The following is a 23611-nucleotide window of genomic DNA, read 5'->3' as shown; positions in this document are numbered from 1 at the left end:
TCTAAGTTTTGCCGAGACATGTTCTCGCGTCCTTTGCAATTGAATAGGGTGAATTGCGGGGATGAGCGCGATACTTTTCCGGAGGCAAAACTGTCGATGTTGGCGAAAAGTCCGGCATGCGAAAAGTCCGGGACTTTTCGCCAGCAATTGAATACGGGCCCTTGTCACTTATTGGACTGTAGAATCGATTGTTATTGTAACACATTATTACAAGTGGTCATCTTCCTCAAGCTGTTAATGTAATTATCCCTATCACCATCATCATCATCTTCACAATTTAGTTCATTCCCACTGGAATCCAGCATTAGAGATTCTGTTTGTAATTATATCTTTATGCAATTTGTATTTAATTTTTTATAAAGATTGGTTTTCTACATTTTTGGAAATTAGTATCCTACAATGATGACTCACAGTATTGCTGGCTGTGCTAAATCTCTTTCAGAGTGCACCATACTGTAGCTCCAAATTACCTTTTTTTTCTCCCTAAATTCAAAGGAATGTTAAATAGTACATTAGCATGAAATAGTATCCACCATTTTTCTAATACAAAGTTTGACCAATTTAGTCTTGGTTGAGTTCTCTCTATAGTTATCCATTATTTTTAACCATAACCAGATGTAATAATAACCTTTCTCATGTACTACACTCATTTAGCCAACAGTGTATTACATGAGTACCAGCACAGAAGAATCCAAAACAGGAAATATATTTATTGTGAATTGAATGAACAGAGGGCCTGATTTAGAGCCGGACGCTATTTGCGAACGGTCGTTCAGAAAAAGGGGCCGGCTATTTAAATTGAGCGCTCGCTCTTTGTGGTCTGTTGACGCCTCTTTGTCTGAGCGAGCGAACGAAAACATGCGCTCGCTATTTTGTAAAGACGCCCCCTGGCCGTTCGCATCATACGTCATCTCCGCTATTTATTAGATTATTTGAGTACATCGAAAGGCATCTGAACTGCTCGCAGTGCTTGTGGTAGGTTTTACTTCCCGCAATCACTGCGAGCAGTTCAGGCTAAAAGACAACCAAGTGACGTGGCCGATGACGCTGCTTTGTTAATTATGCACACCCATTAAACGCCCGTTTTGACCGTTTGGCACGCCTGCGTTCGGATCTCCACTCCCCGTTTTCAAGCACCTTCCCCTGTTACCACCCACAAACGCCTCATCCTGTCACTCAAATTAGCAGGCCCTCGCTGTTTTGTGAGCGCACGATTTCCGGCCGCAATGACTGGTTCGTGCATGCGCATTATGACCCATACGCATTTGCAGATGTGCGAACATCGCTCGGAGCGAACGAGCGGCCGCTTACGAGCGGCTCTGAATCAGGCCCAGAGTGATCACTTGTTAAATTTTACAATCACTACTCTTAAAAGTGTTACAAACAGATAAATAACCAACGTTTATATTCTAAACAGTCAAAATATTGACAGCAAAATGTCAATGGGAGAATGCTGATATGGTTGTAATTTTAATCATGCCAATATTATAAATTTAAACATACTAGCAAAGCATCGGCAATTTAACTACATCCCATGTGGTGAAGTTGGTGTCAAGTCTAACTATTTAGGTCTCATCCACTCAAGTGCGTCTGAAAATAGCAAAGAAAAAATCACAGTGTAAAGTAAAGAACTTTATAATTTAATACAAAAAAAGGGAATAAAGCTTATTTTAAATAGTGGTATTTAGGGCTGTGTTCATTGTGTGATTCTCCTTGGCTTATAGACGCAAAGGACATAAAAATAAGGAACAGCATAAACAGTGTAGTGTACACTGTGAGACAGATACAGGGGGAGAGAGATAAAATTAGAGATAAAGTACCAACCAATCAGCTCCTAACTATCCCTTTACAGGCTGTGTTTGAAAAATGACAGGAGCTGATTGGTTGGTGCTATTTATCTCCAATTTTATCTCTCTCCAAGCTTTATTAAATGTCCCCCAAAGTACCAAACAATCAGCTCCTAACTGTCATCTTACAGGCTGTGTTTGGAAAATGACAGCTAGGGACTGTTTGGTTGGTACTTTATGTTTCTCCACCTTATCTCTCTCCAAGAATTAGTACATCTCACCTATAATATCAAAATGTTGGTGTACTGCTATTACTCACCATACTTTGCTAAGATCTGTATTGGTTTACTGCTTTACAATACTTTAACACCTGATTAGCTTACTTAACTTAAGTTACAAATAAATAAAGACACGGACACCAGAGCTTGGCTAAAAAAGGTCACAGCTTTTTATTTATAAATTAAATTCAATCAACCTAACCAGGGTGGCCAAGAGACGCTGCAACTCAGTTCTAGCTTTCACCTTGCTCAATACTCGGAGGACGACTAAACGACCCCCCTTCAAGACGTACTAACGATGCGAGAGTCTCACTTCCCTCCTGGGCCAATCCGAGGTGCTTTCGCACTAAAACAGCACCCGGGTCCCCCCGCAAAGAGAAGGACAAATTCGCCAGGGGCAATGAGGGACAGTGCCCCCACAAAGTTGTCTTACGCCACCTAAAGCCACTGAGTTGCAGCGAACTCCCGCCAAAGCCAGGCCCTAAGGAAAGACTGGCCCGCCACCCAAAAACTACACCAAAAATGAGAATAAATCCTTCACAAACAAACTGGTCCCCACAGCATTCAAATGCACACCATCATGATGAAGGAACTTCCCAATATCACCAACCAAAAAGCCATGACTCACCAAAATTCCTCCAATTTTTTCCACATGCTTGGCAATTGCAACATTCGCTTTCTTACGTGCTCTCTCCAAAGCACCATACTTGCGCACTCCCCTCCATGTCAAACGAGGCATCATTTCAGACCATACAATCCGAATATTGGGCCACTGCAAACATATCTCGTCCATCACTTCACGAATCCTGACAATCAGCTCCACACCTTTCAACTGGCCCACATCATTGCCACCAACATGTAAAACCAATATATTCGGAACTCCCCACTTAGCCACCGATGAAACTATCAGTGCCAACACAGATGCAACACGCAAGCCCCTAACACCAATCCAACGCACTCTAAACCTGCGAGGCCACAAAACCTGTTTTTGGGACAACACATATTTTTCCGCCCAAAAAATATATGAGTGACCAAGAAGCCACACCTGCCCCTCTTCTTCCGTCAATGCTGTGGAAAAAGAGAGAACCTAACCTTGAGAACTGCACCAAACCCAATTCCAACGGACACAACTTTAGTAACACATAGCAACTGACTAGCAGGGATGCAGAACTGGGGAAAACAGGAACCCGAGTGAAGAAGAAAAACCAAAAAACCTGCCCGTGAACCAAATGGGACAAATCATGGCTAACGGGAGGAAAAATTAAAAATCCCTTCACACCCCCAATTGCTCAACGCTAACCGTTGACCAATTGGCGGGTAAGCAACGTTTTCGGGTTAACGCAGGGTGCCCTATACCTTATCGCATCGCACGTACTTTTTATATGCAGCTGACTTCCAGCGCCCCACCTTCTGAATGTCCTGCACAGACGCCCCTGAGAGGGCCGCACAAGTAGCAGCGCCAATACGAAAAGAATGCGTGCCATACTCTGAAGGATTCAAACCCAATTCTAACAAACATTTCTTAAAAACCGCTGCAAATTGAAACTTGGTCAGAGTAGTGCCATCCGCATGAATTAGCCACTGCGCACCCCCACTAGGACGTAACTCCATAAACCTGGCAGCTAACTGAACTGGACAGATGTCTAAATCCCTATTCTTATGCAGAGTAACCCATTTCCCCCTGCCTGTTTGATCTGTTTTGGAGAAACGCAGCTTGCAAAGTATCGCTGAGTCACGAAAAACAATGTATTTTAACAAAAGACCAGAAACTGTGGAAGTTTTATTGGTAGACACTACCTCGCTAACACGAAACGCCCCAAAAAATGCTACCGCAAAAGCAAGCCTAAAAAGAAAAGTTTCATACAAATCAACCGCTATCTTTCCCATTGAAGTCAACAAGCCAGACAAAAGCTGCAAATCGACTGGCCGGCGAGAGTCTGAACGAGCTGGCGACCCCTTAGCCCAACCCCTCAAAGCCTTCACTAACACGAAAGCCTTGGTGGGGTCATGCAAACCTTTTAATTTGCAGAAAAAGGAGATACCAGCAAGCGCGGAACCTATAAACGCTCTAGATCTGCCCTGCTGATAACGAAACCAAACAAAAGATGAAATCAACTGTTCCGGAGACTTACCCTCCACGTCTGGTTGAGCACAATGCGTGCACCAATCCCGCCAAGCGGCTGAGTAAGCCCGGAAAGTAGATGGAGCAAGCGACTTTAACGCCAAACCTTCTAAGCCGGCCTGATAATCTGCCACACAAACGAGGGGCAGACCAAACCAACGTTGGAAGCCGACGGCACAAGCGCCCGGAAGCGATCAAATTGAAATCGGGACAGCGCGTCTGCAATGTCATTACACACCCCTGGCACATGCTTTGCCCTGAATCTAATATTAAACTCCAAGCAGCACAAAACTAAATGTCTGAGCAAACGTAAAACAAAATGCGAAGACGAACGCTGATTGTTGATGGCATGAACCACACCCAAATTGTCGCACCAAAATACTACATGACAGTTGCTCAGTCGCACGGACCAAAGTTCAACTGATACGACAATTGGAAAAAGTTCCAGCAGCAACAAGTTATCCGTCAAACCCTCTTCACGCCAAGCTATCGGCCACGGAGCCGCGCACCATTCCCCATTGAAAAAGGCCCCAAAACCAGATGATCCGGCCGCATCCGTAAAAAGTTGCAACGAACTGTTCGCTAATGGAGGCGAAGGCCAAATGCGTTCACCATTAAAGTGTATCAAAAATCTATTCCACATGCGAAGATCCTCCTTTATCTCCGCGGACAGGCGAATGTAGTGATGCGGCCGAACCACGCCAGCTGTTGCCCTCTCCAATATTCTACAAAGACCCTACCCACAGGAATAATACGGCAAGCAAAATTTAAAGAGCCGAGGAGAGACTGAACTCTACGTAACCTTACTGAATCCTCTGCTAAGCAGACCTCAATAAGACCACGCAGCTTCTCAACCTTATCAATGGGAAGTCTACAACAGCCCTCTATCGTATCTATCTCAATCCCAAATAAGATAAACAAACAGACGGACCCTCTGTCTTCTCGTTCACAACGGGAACACCTAAAACTCTAAATAAGGACTGCGCAGAAAAAAGGAGGTCAGCACAAACGTCACTTCTTCCTGGACCCATAAAGAGAAAATCATCTAAATAGTGTGCTATGCCCGTTTGTCCGGTCCCGGCATGGAGACACCACTGAAGAAAGGAGCTGAATTTCTCAAAATAGGCACAGGAAACCGCGCAGCCCATAGGTAAACACTTATCTACAAAATAGCCCGAATCTAACCTAAAACCCAGAAATCTCATGGCCTCAGGATGCATTGGTAATAAACGAAAAGCTGATTCTATATCTAATTTAGCCAACAAAGCGCCATGACAAAAACTACGAACTAAATTCAAGGTATCGTCAAATGATTGGTAAACGACCCTACAACAATTCTCTGGTATGGCATCATTAACAGAACCTCCCTGCGGATATGAAAGATGCTGAATCAACCGAAACTTGCCCGGCACTTTTTTAGGAACTACGTCAACTGGAGAAATACAGAGATTATGCAAGGGAGGACAAGGAAAAGGACCCTCCATCCTCCCCAGCAAAACCTCCGCACACACCTTAACCCTCAATTCCCCTGGAAAATCCCTGGCAGAGCGCAAATTCTGGGATGCCCTAACAATCAACTGCCTGTCAATGGGTAAACGAAAACCTACTGAAAAACCTTCGTAAAGAAAAAGTGCATCCTCTCTACATGGGTATAAATGTAACCATCTAATAAGAGAATCTAAACGGACTGGAGAACAAGCCTTAACTAGCACTCTTGGGGCCCTCAGCACGGTCCTGGGAAATACCTCCTGCCCCACGTCGACAGTCCTTGGCCGGATGCTCACCTCCGCAGAGACGACAGGAGTGGCGAAAACGACACCCCGACCCCCTAGTACATTTGGAGTCGTTGTAGGCAAAGCATTTCCCTCTCCCCACTCCTGCCGACCCCTGTCTGTTGGCAGCATAGCTTTTCCGAGGAGGCGCACCGTCCAACGGAGGCCGACGCTGTTGAGAGACCTCTAACCAGACTTCAACATCCTTAACCCCGAAAGGAATAACTAAAGAACCGTCATGTTTTTTCCTAAATTGTGAATCATATTCACGCCATGCCAAGTTACGAGACCTGACGAACATGTCGAGCACTAAAAATAGATACCTGAGAATGTTAACGTGCTCCTGCGTCCTGGTCTCCAAATAACATGTTGCAAATATGAGCATGCCTTTCAACCACGTATTAAAGTTGCAAAAAGCATCTTCTCCTATGCCTCCCGATTTTTTAGCCTGCACCAAGCCCTTCCTCATGTCATCTGTGAGTGAAAACAGGTCTACAAATTTCCCTTTGCGAATTTTGCCTTTTACACTTTTCCGTAAGCCTCATAGCACCGCAGTATTCGCACAATGCACTGTATCTGCCCCTGCTTCCTGCGCTTTTGCCCCTGACTCATCAGATCTCCTAGTCTCGCCGCCTGACTTTTTCGCCAGCCGCCGCACAACCAGTCTAGCAATTTTACGGGGGCGAGCGGGGGAACCAGAAGAGTGGGATGAAGAAGAAGAAGAGTCAGAAGAAGACAAAGGAGTTTCATACTCACCAGAACCAGATGGAAGCGGACCCGCTTCAGCAGACTTCTCCCTTGACGGCGCCACAGCTTCCGATACCGGTGCCGAATCTTCCTGTTCCGAAGCAGGCAATGAAAGAACTGCGGACACCTCACCACTTGGACCATCAGATACTTCAAGGCCTGGAACTAAGGAAGACGTGTGAGCCACCGCAGAAACGGACCCGGAAACCTCCGGGGTGGGAAGGGACAGGGTGACCGGCTTAGGAGGCAGAATGGCTGGCGCCCGCGGAGGAGGCGACAAACTGGGCGGGGGAAAAACAGAGGAAGTTTGGCCGGAGTGTGTGCTGAAAGAGGAAACTGGGGGCAAAGGCAGAGGCGCAGCCGCTGCAGGTGTGTAAATTTGCCAAGCTGGCAGGTACGGGTACTGAAACTGCGCATGCTGAAAAGCAGGAGGATATGCCGAAGGAGGGGCCGTGAAATGGGGAGAACAAAAGTGGGCAGGAGGAACAGCAACAGAAGATGACAAAATCGGAGGAGCTACGCCTGAGCTCCAAGAAGTCTGACCCCAAGAAGGGCCTGCCATAGAAAGGGGGGGTGGTGCATTAAAGGAGGGTGCCTGGCTGCCGGCTGGGGTGTACCATGGGGGTTGAATAGAAACCGGCACTACGTGCCCAAATGATACTCCAGCAAATGGAGTAGCGGGCAAAGTTGGGGAGCTTAAACGCTGCGCCAAACCCCCCGAAAAATGTGGAAAGGTGCCTGGGAAATTGGGAGACCCCGCACCTAAAATGGCCGCCTGAGACAAGATGGCCGCCGGGCCCGCCGCATGGGCCAGGCCGGCTGGGCCACCGGAAATCAAAGCGGCAGAGGCCGCAGCCGCGGTGGCCACGACACCACCGGACCCAACATGAGGCCAGGACGGGGCTGAGGTCAGGTGACCTCCGCTGCTTGCGTGGGGGAGACCCGCAGAAAATGCTGCGCCCACGTCACTGACGCCGCCGAGAGCCCCCGCCGGAGCCGCAGGCAAAGCAGGTGTGCAAGGGGACCCCAGCGGCGCCAAAGGAGACGCGACGCTGACCGGAGAGAGGGTGAGCGGACAGGGATGCGCAGACCCGTCGCGCGCTGGAGAAGCAGGGGCCGCGATGCTGCCAGAAGAGCTGGCGCCGGGGCGAGGTGGGGATGTAGGCGCGCCAGCTGCAGAAGCACGCGGGGAAAGAGTGCAGGCAGAGGAGGGAGCGGACCCAGCAGCCGCTGGAGGGCCGATGACAAGGGGGGCAGATCCGCTCGGGGTGGATGGATGAAACTGGGAAGGGGAGGTTGGGGGAGATAAGCGGGCGGGAACAGAGCACAGAGGGCACGAAAATTCAGCCAGCCGGCGGGGAGGGGGGGCATCGCGACGAGGACGAGACATGGTGAAAAAAGACAGTGGTAACAAAGTAAATAGGATAAATATGCTAGAGATACTCAGCCTTTCCGAAATTCCACTGCAAAAGAGGCTGAGCTGCCCTCTAACCCTTCCTTATATATCCTCCATTTAATTCCTCCTATCCCTCTGCCTATAGGATGATCTGGCCACCTGACACAAACCCTTCACTCAGCCAACCAGGCTGTCATATACAAAAACACCTTGCAGAAACCATCAATCTTATCTATCCTCAATCCTATACAGATTTCGTCTACCATTAGCTAAAAGTATATAAACTATGAAAATCTAGTCCATTTCACATATCAAGAAAAGCTTTTTGATTTAAAAAAAACAACTATTTACATTTATAATAAAAAAATAATAAAGTATACAGTAGATACTAATGTCAAAGAGCAGGCTCAGAAAATTTCCAAACTTCAACCGGTTGATCTGACACTAACCTTGCCAAGCTATTATTCCTACCTGCATGAAATCTTTTTAAGTGGGGTGGATGTAATATTTATCACTTACCAAAATTATCACTGATCTACTACATTCCACAATATTATATATATATATATATATATATATATATATATATTTATATATACATATATATATATATATATACTTTTATACTATATATACTTTTATATTATTTTGGGTCCCTCTGTGCTGTAAATCCTTCAATTTCCTACATTTGCAGCTAGCTTGTAGAGTTCCTACATTTTGCTTGCTGCAACCAAACTATTTTGGATGTATCAATAAATAAATTCTACTTTTGTCTACAATTGTTTGATCTTCAATCATCTTAGTGCCTGATTCATCAAGTACTAATCTACATACAAAGGTCTTGTACTGAACTTCTTTATGCAGCTAAAAACTGGCCTTATTTAGACAATCATTGATGTGCACCATTATCAACTTCCATTCACATGAATAAGAAGTTGACAGGGAGGTAGGATGTTGAAGCATTTACAAAATTGCTGCCTTTATAAAGCTGACCCCTAAGGGAGGTTATGGGGGAGAAGGGTAGGGTAGAAGTACTTACAAGCTCAATCGGGATTCTCCTCTGTCGGGCTTCCGGTGTTTCATACCCAACCCCTCATGACTACACTTAAAGTGTTGCACAGAGTTCTCCTTTAAAGAGAGTCAGTGATGAAAACTAATATACTGTACTTGTGTTTATAGAATACTTCTTATAACATTTCCTGTTTTTTAGTACTATATGCAATTAATATTGCTCATTACAATAGTATCAAACATATACAATTAGAGATGAGTGCTTCGGTTTTTGTTCGGATCTTCCCGAAAAGTTTGGATCTCAAAACATCATGTTTGTCCATGAAAGATGATGTTTTGCCATGTTCTGAGATCCGAACATGATGGGAAGATCTCAGGAAAAAGCAAATTGCTCAACACCATATAGAATTTGTACTATCTTGCAGAACATATTAACATTCATTCTACTTTATTTAAAAAGTTGAATACAGGTACTTTTTCTAAACTTTCTAAACTTTCCATTTGATTGTATGACATATGCTTTTCTTTTATCCTTGTTACCAGGTAACAAATGAAGCACTACTGTGTATGCAAGTCGACTTTTCACACTCCAAGATGGCTTAAAACATTAAATAACAGAATTGTAATACATTAATGGAATACATCTTTTACTGGAAGGGACAACTTTCACCTTTCTAGGTTGTTAAAGCCTTAATTATAAACCATGACAAACACAAGGAAAAGTAAACTTATATGTAACAAAAAAAGTACTGTTGCATTTTTTATTTAATTTTTTTTTAAAAATGCTGTCACAAGTGAACGGTCTAACCTAAAATTACAATCTTTTTATCTGAACATCTTTGTTCTCTCTTCCATATGCCAAATATTGTGCAGGGTTACATTCTGATGCTGTGGAGTAGAAAATTAGTTTCTTCCCCTTTATTCAGTTCCATTTTGGTCACTACAAAGTCCCTATTTATCAATATTATTTTCTACAAACAAAATTTGAAAAAAGGAGTTTTCACACTCTTTTCACATTATTCTAGTATCACATAAATGTAATACAGGGCTTTTGGAGCAGTTTTCATGAAGAACTACCCCTAGCTCTTCAATTTGCATATTTTTAGTAAGCAAATCACATTTCCCATACTTGTAATGGAAAATGTGATCTGCTTAGATATACCCAACTCCTGTTCTTCTCTGAAACGCAGAGCAGAGCCAGGAGACAGACCCTGTGATCAGCTTTGTGGTCTACATAGATTTAAAAACAATTGTTAAAAAAAACCCACACAGTTACTTGCATCCAGGGACAGGTGATCGGTGCTCCGGTGAAGACCTCTGGGACTCCGGTCTGTTGGTCTCCGGGCTCCTGCACTGTGATCCCGGTCAGTTGGTCTCTGGGCTCCTGCACTGTGACCTCGGTCAGCTGCTGCATAAAGTAGCTGACTAGGGTCATTGTGGAGGATCCCGGAGACCAGCTGACTGGGGGCCTAATTCAGACCCGCTCGCAAGCGCTGAGCACTCACAAGAGGGTCGATGTTAGCCCAGTGTGCATGCACGCGACAGAGGCGGCTCCGTCGTGTGCATGCGCGAGACCCGGATAGCGACGGGCAAGCCGTCGCTATGGGTCTCGCTACAAAGGGGGCGTGCTGTCGATGGTGAGTGACAGCATACCCCCTTTGGTGGGCGTGCCGGGGGCGTGGCTGCCCAGACGGAGGCGTTCCCATGGGAACGCCTACCATCTGGGGCCGGCCCCACTGACATCACAAGTGATGTCAGTGGGAGTGCTCTCGGCTCTGATAGAGCCAAAAGCACTCCAGGGCTTGCAGCAACGAGACCCTACCACAAGGGTCTCATCGCAAGCCCGATGGTCGTGATGGTCTTGACCATCGCGACCATCTTTTTGGCCGCTCGCTATAGCTGTGGGTGGTCACCCACTGATTCAAAGAGAGGGCTCTGAAAGAGCGTCCGGCTCTGAATCAGACCCTGGATTCCCAGAGAACCTCACCAGAACACCATACACCAGTCAGGTAAGTGTAAGCTGAACAGAGGGTGGTGAGATCATAATGGGAATCATGGGTGGGCGCATGTTGGGAGGCGGTCAGGGTTGCGGGGGGGTTGGTTAACTGGCAGCGCATGGAAACACCTTCCCACTGTATTTTTTGCACAAAATACAGTAAAAAGTGTGAGAAGTGGATTCGCAGGGATATAGCTGTATCACAAGCCCTGTCCCTGCATGCAATATTTGTTAAATATTTGTGATGTATTCATATATCGCTGTGCGCATTTGGGGCGATATCACATCTCCATCCCCATCTTAGATGCGGAATGTGATAATTAAAGCCCTTTAAGCGTGAGCTTGTGCACAGCTGACAGTCTCAATTGCCTTTTCTCCTATTATAAAAATCTTAAAGAAGAGGGTTTGTAGCGAAGATGTGTGAGTGATTACATATATTATACATTTTACCATACCGTGGTTCAATTTCTTATTTGTAATTAAATCTATATACACAATTCCTAGTACATTATCTGTACAAATAGAAATTACCATATGATTGCTGAAAATAAAAGTACATCTTTGACTATGCTTGATTTTATAATTTTATGTTTGTTTTTCTGTCATGCACAACCAATCTAGATACAGTAAGAGCATTATAACCTATAATCCACAGTCAAATTAAGCTGGCTCCCATTGAATGACAATATTGTGGCACCTACTGTACCTCTGTGCTACAATGCTGGCTGTGCACATATAATGTTGTTGTGTCTCAGACTCTCCCCTCCCCTCCGACATGTCTGGCCCCTCAGTGAGAGGGTTGAATCACAGTTAGCAATTATGAAGTGAACTTTTCCTTGTGCTCATCTTTTCTATGTGCATTAAAATTACATAAAAAGTTTCCACATGCACTTTGGATAAGTCTGAAAGTTTGTGGTGCCTCAAATGGGACTATTTGGTGCAACACAAACTTTGCAATGTGTCCAACCAGAACCTTTTTTTTAAAATATGTATCTTATTCGCATCACTAATGTGACAAAAGTACAATGCACAGGTACTCTGACTACTGAACCTGGCCTTTTACAGAAGGTTCTTCTGTGAGCAATCAGTCATTAGTCTTGATGAATTCAAAAGAAAGGTCTGATACAAGGGATACAAATCATGCTTTGTGCCATGAATCGTTAGGCTTCATTTTATACCACTTACTTTACTTCAAAAGGATGGTGAGCTTGCATTTATGGCCAAACATGTGCTAAGAACGTCATTTGTACTCAATGTTAAATTTAAAAGTTTATTATAATTGTTCTGATTATCAGTATTCTTACGGTTTAGAGTGTGCACTTTACTTGTTTTTTTCCTGTGTGGTACTACAAGTCTCAGCATGGTAGCACCTCTTACTATGTTTAGAAATAGGACGTGCAGTCAACCCTCCCCCCCTTCACATATTCTATACTGTGTACATGTGTGTACAGTCCAAGGTGGAAACTCCTTCAGCGTGGAGTAGAACCTCACCCATCTGTCCTTTGGTGTTTTTAATTAGTTTGAGTCCCTACATTTGCAGTCTACATATTGGAATGGGAACTATAATGGCAAGTCCTGGATAAATGTATTTAATATGTCAATATTAAGAATGGGTTTGTGATCAGGGTGTGGGGCACCTTGGGCTAGTATGACTTAACTGCTTTGGGGCATCATTGTGAGTTAACTAATTTAATACTTCAACTGTCACTTCTTACCACTATAACACTTTTTAGCACCTAAGCTGCTATTTCTTACTAATGTAACACTTTTAACACTTACAGCCGTATTCAATTAGGTGCGAAAAGCCAGTTTATGCGGAAAAGTATCGCCAGTGACATCATTTCGCCAGGTGGAAAAGTATCACCATATTCAATTCCAAATACTTTTCGCGGATGTGAAAACGCAATGCAATGTAATAGGCGAAAAATATTCACCTATGATTAGGTGGTGAAAAAAAGTGCAGAATTGCGGTTTTGGGGTGCAAACATCGGGAAACCACTCAGCACCCTTGGGACAGCCCCCCAAAGCATAACTGCTTCAAAATAATCCTTAAAAAAGAACACCCCAAAAAATGACTGATTTTTTTTTGCCCCCTTTTGCAAAGTCGGGGTACAAATTTTATAAATAGTGAAATAAGCTTTTGGGGGGGTCTGCAAGTATTGGGGAAGTTTTTTTTATTGCAGGTGCTTGCTGAAGGTGCGTTTTTTATGTTGTTTTAAAACTTCACTTTTGTGATTTTTAACCAAGCCTGCACTCATTTTAAGTACCCCAAATTTTCTGGGACTAGTTATTTTCACAAAAAAAATGCTAAATGCTATTCTTTACCACATGTGCAAAGATGCCAATTAGCAGCTATTGACAGCATTTAAGTACCCCAAATACCTTCAGCAGGGCTACTTGGGGGCATATAGAATGATCCCCAAAGTTTAGTGCTACTTTTGGGGGGTGTCAGGCTGATTTTATCAAATCTGACAGCACTTTTCGCCTGTTTGCGTTTCGCCGGGTCCTGTTTCCACGTCCTTTGGAATTGAATAGGGCGAAAAGTGGGGCTGCGCATGAAAAGTTTTCGCGTCCAAGACATCTGAAATCGGTGAAATGTACATTCTGACCGGCGGCTGTGAATATATTACAGCTAATTGAATACGGCCTTTAAACTGTTATGTACAGTATTGCTCACTGGTGGTGTTCTGGGACAGTTTGGTTGAATTGGCCTGGACTTGAACTTAGGGAATGTTAGGGACCCACCTAATGAAGAGACCAAGATGTGATAGGTGGTTTTGGATTTTTGGCCAAACTTGTGCTAAGAACCTCATTTGTACTCAATGATAAATTGAAAAGTTTATTATAATTGTTCTGATTATCAGTGTTTTTGGTGCTTAGAGTGTGCACCTGCATTTAACGTTTTCTTGTGTGGCACTACAAGTCTCAGCAAGGTGGCGCATAAACCTCATGTTTAGAAATATGTTGTGCAGTTCAAGCCCCTCCCCCACATTTGCTACACAAGTACTAATCTAGAGTGCCTAGTACACTGTAAGCTACTTTGTCTTTGGCTAGAAAGCACATAAGATGTAAAATTCTGGGAAAGTACAAATTGCTACTCGTAGTAAAATGTCTCTCTTTTCAGGATATGACTTCTCTATGAGAAGAGTCCCATTGATTGATAAGATGAATTGAGTGCAAGAATCAGTCTGAGTTCCAAGAGGGAAATCTCTGGAAAAAAACAGCGTCAAACTGAGTTCTGGGAAGGAGACTCTTCAACTGAGTAATGGGGGGATGATTTGGTGATTCTGTTGTGAGGTGTAGCCAAGTCAAGTGCTGTAAGCAAGACTAGTCTGGGGTCAAATGCAATGAGCTTGGAAGTCTACTTCAAAATAAATTTTAAATGTAGAATTTCAAGTCTGTCTACTCAAATTTACCCTGTGTTTTGGGGCACAGGAGAGGAGGAAAGATGTCATGAAGTAATGTGTTGCAGGGAAGTAGGATTAAGTCTAGCAGTGTGGGGTCAGGAGAGTGTGAGACAATGTGTCCCTTCCTGCACATTTCCCTTGCCTAGAGATATGTGGTTTGGTTCTCCAGAAATACAAATGCACTCAAATTTCATGAATACAGACAGAACCGAGACACGGTCCTGATTTTCCCACGGTTCGGAATTCGCGTTTTAATTGCAAAAATTACATGGTTTTAGCTGTTTTTAAAAATGCTTTATCAATTTTTTTTCAAACCAGATCCAAAACCAAAACCAAAATACTTGAGGGTGGTTTTGAAAAACCAAAACAAGAAAATGAATCCAGATCCAAAACCAAAACACAGAGGTCATTGCACATCTCTAATCTTACCAAACCTTCCAATGATGACTATACCCAGACTCTTTGCAATCTGTGAAAGTGGCAGCAGAAGAGCAATGTTCCTCTAATATACATTTCAATTACTAGTGTGATATGGAAAGAAAGAATTGAAAAAATTTGTAATTATGGTAAATCCCTACACTTTGGATCTTATTTTCTTTCATTTCATTAGCTTTTATATATAAGGTGTCACAAAGTTTCCACCTTACAAGGGATTAAATAAAATACATTGCAAAACAGTTTAATAGAGCATAAATATTATACTCAACAGTGTTGCAACTCTCGGGTAGATAATTTATGCAACCTGTATTTTGGAGAATGGCGATACCTATTTCTGAGGCGCACAGTCGAATGTGCCGGCGGTGTTCACCAGGGACACTCGCAACAAGGTATGGACTTGACTGCATCCGACACACACATCGTGGCCCTCAGAATAGGTTCCCTTATACAGATGCTGGTGAATCTCTGGATGGAGCAGAGAATGCTTTCAGCGTAGTCAACAGGCCGGGTCAGAGCCAAATGGACAGAGAGCAGATGTATGCAGGTCAGTGAGGATAGACAAGGTCAGAACCAGATTACCAAATGCAGTACCAGGGATCAGACGAAGATGGGTCAGGAACAAAGCCAAGGTCAGGTATGGATAGCAAGTACACAGGAAAACTGGAGCAAGGTAATGGAGCCTATACTCTAGCACCTGTCTGTTGCCAGAGACTCCCTCTTATAGGGAGGAGTTCAAATCTTGTGCCAAACGTGATTTCACGTTTGGCACGTGTCTTTATAAATTTCTCTGCAGGTTGGCGCGCACGCTCATAGGGGAGCCGTGGCCCCCTGCACTTGCAGCCGCACATTGAGGGGAACCAGGAGCGGATGTCTCATCAGCATGCACCGGGATCTCCCTGTCTGCTGCCCTCCCTGTCTGCTGCCCGCTGCCTGACCCAGTAAGTAATAGCTGGTATCTGGTGCACTGTGACAAACAGCTGACAATAGCCTCAGTACAAAGCATAAGTACAAGCATTATTATACAACCACAGATTGGATAGAACAAATAACAGGGGCAGCAGACAGGGAGATCCCGGCAACTCACTGTAGCTTGATGGATCATGTGTAGGTTAGTGGTGGGAGAAAGTTAATACAGTGATCCTGTACTCAATGTAAGTGCAAGCAACCAGTATTAACAATGTCCTCTTAATGAATATGATGTCTATATGTTCTCAAGGTCTCCAATCTGGGTCTGGTATTGGTTGATTGGATTGTAGTGAAAGGCTTTAGGTTGATTAGGTTGAATTTTGATGGGCACAAAAATACCTATGATATAAAGATATATGCTGAGTGTTTGATCTTCTATATGGTAAAAAAAAATGTAAATGAGTTTTCAATATTTTTAGAAATTTGAAAAGTTTTTATGATTAAACATGTAAGATGCCTGCTTTCTTTGCCTACTTTCTTTTGTAAGACTGATGAAGTCGCATTTAGACAAAATGTGTTGGATGTTGCACAGTAGTAACCTTGACTTAACTTCAAAACAACTTGCTGTCACATCCCACTAGATGATGTGAGCTCGTGGCAGCAGGAGCTCCTAGTCTTGACAACTCATGCGCAAACACCCAACACGTTTCATCTAAACGTGACTTCCTTAGGGTGGTGTCTTACAAAAGGAAGTTTCCATACAGTACCTTGACAGATCTTTGGTTGGTTGACATTTTGTTTACATCTGCTGCTTAGAGTATTTGAATGTGGCTTAGAGAATAATATCTTCAGATAATCGAATGTCTGCTGTTATGCTGAGAACCACACCTTCATCTCAAATATACTCTCTCCACAAAGCCTTAAAAAATGTAGCTTTCCTAATTTTTAATGTCAGAATAAAAAGTTGCATTTTTGTTCTGCTGACTGTTTAAGCAAATACTGCAATAACAGTGATTTACAGTTTGCAACACTGTTTATAGTTTGCATTCACTGATTTGGTATATCAGGAATAAGGGGAGATGTATCAAATCTTGGAGAGAGTTAAAGTGGAGCAAGATAATGTACCAACCAATCAGCTTTTAACAACCATTTTACAGGCTGTGTTAGAAAAATTACAGATGTTGATTGGTTGGTACAGTACTTAGCTGGAAAATTATCAAAGCTCGGAGAGAGATAAAGTGGAAAGTGATAAAGTACCAACCAATCAACTCCTGTAAAATGAAGCTGATTGGATGGTACTTTATCTCTCTCTAAATTATCTCTCACCAAGCTTTGATAAACCTATCTCTTTATCTCTGCACTTTTCTGATTAATCTCCCGCATAGTGTGGAATAATTATTCAAATATAGAAATGCTTTTAAGTCAAACCTGAAACATTAAATGACCCTTAACATAGAACACTTTATTAACGCTAAAGAGATTTGTTACATTTTTAAAATAAATTTTGATGCCAAGGGTTTGGTCTGAGGGAAATCATTCAATACTTCAAATAACTAATGTAGAATACCTAGAATGTTAAACATCCTTCTTCTAAACACATCCTCAACATCTCAGAAAGCTGGAAATTAAGGAAAGGAAAACTAAGAAAGTTACTGAATGCTAGAATAATTTACATCGGCAACCAAACACTACCTGCAGTGGTAACTCATTTCTATTAATAGTGAATCCTTTTCTGTTCCTATGTGTAAATTTCATTATTTAAAACTTTCAAATACTGATGTTAAGCTCACTGAATAGATAGATGAACAATTGCTAGTCTCAACCGCTCTACTGGACTGTATAACTTATTTTGTTGTTTGCAGAACATGCTTCAAGGTAGACAATGGAGAAAATTATCAAACTCTAATGACACAATTAAAATTGACCATTGACGTGTTATGCCTCTCATGAAACTTGCATTTACTTTGAAACCAGCACAATTTAAAGAATATACATTTAAAATGCCCGGAAGCCTTGAAGCCTAGGCATATTGATCTACATTACTTTAAAACTACAAGTTTTAATTGCACATTGAATATACATTAGACTAACTAGCTGTATATTCCCAGTTCTGCAGAACTCTCATGACATCTTAGTGACTATGTCTGCCTTTGATGATTACTGCGACATCAAGTAGTTTAAGATGTTAAGTTCTTAACTTAGTTAATATCTATTTTAGAAGTTATATTGTTATTCAGGATATTTAAATGTTAGGTCAGACTACCCAATTGGTTGGGCTACCTGGGAAAAGATGCCCTGAGAACAATTATACCCCTTTTACATCAGAGCAAAAACCTGGGTTACTGCTGGGTCTACCTGGGTCGCAGCTCAGTGTAAAATGATCTCTGAAAAATTACCTGGGTCAAGTGACCCTGCAATCCAACCCAGGTAGCTACCAAAGTCGGACACAGGATGGACCTGGGTAATGGTGCAGTGTAAACAGCACAACCCCGGTTATCCCACCTGGGTCATGCTTAAAATAAGCTGATTGGTGGTTGTGGAGCAGTCACCTCTCAATTTTTATGACCTCACATGTGCTCAGGGTTGACCTGAGAATAACCCAGAATGATGGTGCTGTGTAAACAGGGTCTGACCTGGATTAAAACCATGTCTGTAAACACAGGTCGGACCCAGGTTTTTGGTGGAAAAGATGTATTACATTTTAGCAGCTAATCAGCTATACATTGAAATAACCGTTTAGGGTCTTAGTGGATGGAATCTGATAACTCAACTCTCTATGGGAATTTTAAGGTTTGTGAATTTATTAGTTTCTTGACCTCAAAAGACTATCCTGCCATGAAAAAGATATCACCAGGGCATCAATGTTCTTTGATTAGAGGGGATTAGATCCTGCTGGCCATTCAGATGTGATATGTTCACATGAAATGGTTTAACGAGTAGTGAGTGATCTGACTGGTTCTCATGTTTGAAGGGACTTTTTATTTACTCCTCCATATCCATGTTCTGTCTCACATTTGGGTGATTTATTATATACACAGGCTGTGCTATATATGTTTTATTTTTTCACATGTTGCCTGAATTGAGTCCTCAAAAACATGTAACCAAGAAGAGCGCCAAAATGGAACTATACATAATCAGAAAATTTTAATTATAGGTTGGACTACCCAATTAGTCAGGTAACCCAATTTCAGAATAATTAGCATTCTCCTGGAAAATATTGCTATTGATTTTCAATATTAAAGAAGTAAGGTGACGCTTTATGTTTGTTTTTTTTCTGCTGGCTGCCCTGCCATATCTGATTTATTCCTCATGTACTATCCCATTGTTTGTAGATTATTGCTTGTGATATTGGGCCAAATGTAACAGGATGAGAGTTTAAAAAATGTGAGAGTTTAGCAGTAGACTCTCACATTTGTCAAGTTTTATCTTCAAAATGGGAAAACATCTGGATGAGAGTTTCAACTGTGACAGTTTTTTTAGGCTAAAAACATGCGAGTTTGCATGTTGTATGACTCAATTACATTGGTTGAGTTTAAAAAGTGTGATAGGTTACTGATAAATTCTCAATATTTCTAAACTCTCACCCTATTACATTTGGCCCATTGTGTCAATGTAAACTAGACTTCCTTATAGACGATAGTGACCATTAGAGTGCCATGGACCATGCAGAGGTTTTGGTAGGTAATGCTGTTACAGTCTCACTCTTGTAAAGTCAAGTGTCAGTATTGTTGGGAAAAACACTTGCTGACATCATAGGCACTTGAAAGCAGTATCCTGTTATCCTCCAAGTACATTCCACTCCCATCCATCACTGTTTGACAGTTTGGGTCATCTTAACAGATATCATATCACTCAAACCAGTTACTTTCTATTTTTTAGATCATTGAGTCAGTCCTTTGGAGGTATTGTATGTATATTATGTTATGCATCATTGCTCATTCAATCATGTAAGTCACTTCTGGATTTACCAATGTATGACACTGCTGGAATTAAAATGTGTGAGACACTGCAGGTATAATATATGAAGTGCAGTTTGGAGATCATATGAAGAACTTCTTCTCTGCCATGAGACCCATTTGGGGAGAAATTTAATAATTTACAATTTTTCAAACTTATCAATTATCACAATTTTTTTCTTTAGCCAACTGTTGATTATTTTTTTTTTAAATAGTAAATTTTTCATTAAGTTAAGAATGTCTATTTTAAACATACTTATTATTTTAGAGAAAACAAATATGCCTAGGGGCTGTCTAGCAGTAACCCCCCCCCAGTGTCCACATGTCTCCTTAGTAATGTATTACCAACATTCCCAGTAGCAATATATCCCTAGTGGTATTGTCCCATTAGTGTCAGTAGATCCCATGGTATTAATCTCCACCTACCAATATCTATAGGTCCACATTTTGGCACTACCACCACCTCCCAGTGTCACCATTAAAGTATTGCACCCCCTTCTACCTTGTTGCAATAACCCCTACCTCAATGCCAATAGATACCCAACTCTCATTAGCATTAACAATGCCACCACCCATAAAGCAGAGCCCAGTAGATGGTGTATCAGAGCAGACTGTTGTTCCTCTCTTTGCACTTTTTTTTACCAGCTCATGCCCCTATGAATGGTCATTCTGGTATACAAAATCTACAACTTATATCAGTGTCACAGACCTTGGTGTCACTTCTGGGGGCCAGATAAACATGTGATTGTATAGATTGGATTTCCTCTTAAATGCTTGGGATTGGAGATGGAGGGCATTATTGCATATAAACCCCATTTGGCCATGATTACATCCCATTTGATTGGCAATTTACTGTAAGTGGTTATTAACATTGCCATTGGGATTTTTCAAAACCAAAACCCATTGCATTTTCCCCTTTGTTTTATTACAGTTCTGATTTAAGCAACACTAATTTATTTAAATAGCATTTTCCACAATAATTGAACAAAAAAAAATTACTGTATGTTCGGCTGCAGTGGGCACTCTTGATATACAGTATTTTTCACAGAAATTCATGTGCCATCAGTGAATGGCATGCAAATTAACAAAATTATTTCTGTACAGTTCATCAATAAATGATGTGTGAGTAGTCTTCCTGATTGCTAATATTAGTAGTTATTTCAATATAAATTGCTGTGAAAATACTCTATCTACTACAGTGAATTAGAAAAGATATGTGGCAAGATGTCTGCAAACTAATTAGGGTGTCGTGTTTATTATGCATTAAATAACTAATTGGATGCTTAAAAAAAAAAATTGCAATGTAAAAGAAAGAATTCAATTATAATTATGAATTATGAATCAAGGCAGATTCTGGATTACAATTCTGTTGATTTACTGTAAACTATTTTAACATAACATGGGCAAAATAAAATAGAAAATGTTTTGCAACATATCTTCTAAAATAATGAAAATGTTCAATGTTTTCTTGATCACAGATTGGAGACAGCACCATAGTGTAGTATAGTAAAGTAGTACATGAATTTAAGGTATACTAAATGTATAGCTAACAACAATGAAATTCTCAGCTGTGGGATAGGGGTGCGATTGCAGCACACTGGTGGTGTGATCACTTCTATAATGACCTCACCTCTAGTGGTCATTTTTGTTTAAAACAAAAATCTATTTTTTCTTATAAAAAAGACACCTGTCATGACTGTTGACATGTAGTTAATAGTTAAACACTATAAGCTGTCTCTTAACTGAGTGTTATTGTGCATGACTCATCAGCCACAATAATTTAACATGTCTGTTTTATTATGCATAACTCATTAGCCTCAATAACATCACATGTCTGAGTCACAAGACTTAAAGGCCAGGCTGATTAGAATGCATGTGCAATACATGTTTACTTGGCTCTATAAAAGAGTCTGCATGTGCTCAATCCCATTACTGTATTATTATAGTGTCACAGTGATACACCACTGTGCAGTACTTAGAACAAGAAAAATTAATACCATATCAAATTTACTTCTGTTTATCTTCTATCACCTGTATCCTGATATCTTCAATAAAACCTACTCTTGTTTGGAATCAACATGTGGACTAACCTCCTTGGTCACATCTGCTATGCACCTACCAACTTGTAGGCATCTATCAATAATGACAGTGTGTGGTGGTGCAGTACCTCCCAAGTCATACATTGGGATGAACATCCTGATCATTAGGTCACACTGTAGTACTCAAAAATTGTGAATGTCCTGGAAAAAGCAGGAATGTTGGTGCTTAGAAACTCAAACAATAATAAATTTTTATAACAGCTTATCTGTATGACATCATTCTGGGTAAATGGAAGTGTCATGCTCCTGAGCTCTTGAACTGGAATGATCAGTCTGCATAAAGGTGTCTTTGGTCCTGGATTCCAGAATGTGGTGCTCATATCACTAAACAAATTAAGGCCAGTATTGACTGGTTATCCCTTAATTGCCTGATAAGGGTATAATAATGATCAAAGTTAGCTTATATGCACTAGCGATGCGAAGGTCTGCTTAATTGAAAGATACATTTTGAGTCCGTTGTATAAGTTTTGTATGATGGTACTGCTTTTCATAATATTTAGGATGATATTTACTATAAATATTATTTTAACTGTATCAAAGATAATTTGCCTGCTTTGTAAATAAATAAGTTAAATTAAAGTAAGTAAACATCATTACCTGATTATGAGAACATTTATGTATGGTAAATTCATCAGGGCATGGCTTCCAGGATTGGAACAGGTGTATAAACTGTATAGTAGAGCTTATGCCACCAAATACGTGAATGCCAATTGCAGCCGGTTAGCTTTTTATTGCCTGCTTAGGGTATAGTAATACTAAAACATAGCATATAATCTATTGTGGTTGTGATCAAACTATATAGAGAATATTTGTAAATTTGGTCTAAAGTATTTATTGCTATACTATGCAAAGACTATAAAAGCTAGATATGTTATATGACTTATGCCTGGAAGCCCCTTTAGCTCTAAAGACTCTTAACTTTTAGCTAAGCTCCATACAAATATATGAAATGCAGTTTATTGGTCATTAAGATCCTCCAACTATCTTACTACATTATTGAACTCTCTCCTTGTTTGTTCTATATCCTATTGGTGGATTTTTTGTTGCTGTCTATTTCTGGAAAGACCAGCATAGTCAGACAGAAGCACATACACTCATGGGCACTGAGATGTGAATACTGCCAATGATTGGTTAGATGATGCATTCATGTCTGCAAATGAACTGGATTTTGGCAAGGGGTAAGTTACTGCATGCACCTATAAGATACTCTCCTAGGCTGCATGCACATCATAATAGTTTACTGAAGGTGCACCCATGGCAGAGACATATGCTGAAGCACAAACAACCCAGCTTTTATTGAAGCTGCACGTGCAGGAACTTTCATGTGGTTACACTTTCTTAGGCTGAATGACTTTATCTAAGAGCTTTCCTTGAGCCATAACTTGTTCACCTACTAAGCACTGTATCTTGCATCCACATATTTTAGAATCTAGTTTGTGATTGATCTCAAATTATTGTTGATTGTAGGTCTTTGAAAGATGTTAGGTATAGGTATTCAAAAAGGTGATGTGAGAGAACATGTAGACATAGTAATATACAGAAAAAAGTCAAGGATTGTGGTATAAATTTGAAATAATTCCTGTTAGATGAAATGTCTTCGAAGAAAGACAGATTGACTACATTTATCAACTGATTACTTTAACAAGGAGGGTCTTTGTTAATGGCTTTGTGAAATTTGGGTCATTAGTGAGAAGAT

The sequence above is a fragment of the Taudactylus pleione genome, unplaced genomic scaffold, assembly GCF_031769625.1.
Source record: "Taudactylus pleione unplaced genomic scaffold, aTauple2 ptg000321l, whole genome shotgun sequence".
NCBI classification, from domain to species: Eukaryota; Metazoa; Chordata; class Amphibia; order Anura; family Myobatrachidae; genus Taudactylus; species Taudactylus pleione.
Note: the sequence above shows the minus strand (reverse complement) of the source record.